Source organism: Rhopilema esculentum, chromosome 8, assembly GCF_057945365.1.
Source record: "Rhopilema esculentum isolate cy_ngs chromosome 8, ASM5794536v1, whole genome shotgun sequence".
NCBI lineage: Eukaryota > Metazoa > Cnidaria > Scyphozoa > Rhizostomeae > Rhizostomatidae > Rhopilema > Rhopilema esculentum.
Window position 1 is genome coordinate 5,807,443 of NC_142822.1, and position 1,006 is coordinate 5,808,448.

A 1,006-nucleotide genomic window follows, 5' to 3' on the forward strand; every position below is an offset into this window, starting at 1 on the left:
GGCTATCCTCGTTTTTAGCGAAACGCATTGCCCATTTGCAATATCATTGTCACTTTCAAAACTTTTCCCAGAAATTATTTTTTATCAACTGATATTGTCGTAGTATAAATTCCATACCTTTTTTCTATGTTGCCAATTTCTTTTTTGCTAGTCTATCAATTGATCGCTAGAAAATTGGAAAAAATGTTTGCCCCACATGACAACAACCCATTAGAAGCTAGGGCACTTTTGCAGGACAATGAAGTGTGTATCAAAAAATTGATTGCTATTTGTTCTGTCATCCTCCGAGTGTCTGCAGATGCAGAGCAAGTCAGATGCATAAATGGCATACCTCTTCTACCGAATTTATTCAGTTACGATTTCAGAGCAACAATTAAATCTTAAATTTAATTTCCCACCATGCGCATTCTATTAAGTGGGCAGCTTCTACAATTTGCAATCAGGCAGCACTTAACTTGGGCCAGTCGGAAATATCTTTCATAGGATAGGAGATGGTTAACCCGAAGGTACCAGAAGATCTAGCAGTCTAGCGGCATTACTGAAAATGGCTTGAAGCCACTTTGTTAAAGGCAATTGGCAGATACAAAGTAGCTTAAACCATCTGTCAGTCAAAAAACTGGCCAATCAGTGAGCGTGATACCACTCACACGCTTGTTGATTGGCAAATATTGATTGACAGGTGGCTTAAGCAACTTGAGTATCTCTCGATTGCCTTTAAACTTTGAGTTATTATTAAAGACGCATCAACACAAAATTTCGATCCCTGAAAATAGCATCGGGCATTTGGTCATTTGAATTGGGACCAAGGTCCTGCCAAAAATTCATTTACATACTTTGTTACTCATACAGGCAGTGGCGGATTTGATGGAGGCAGTTGCCCTTCCCTCACTGAGTTGAAGTAAGTCTGGTGCCCCTTTTTGGAAATGGTTTGGTACAACTATTATGAAAATTTCCTTTAGAAGGTAAATAGAGAGCCTTCTGTCAGTAGTTGAGGTCTGAAATTGTT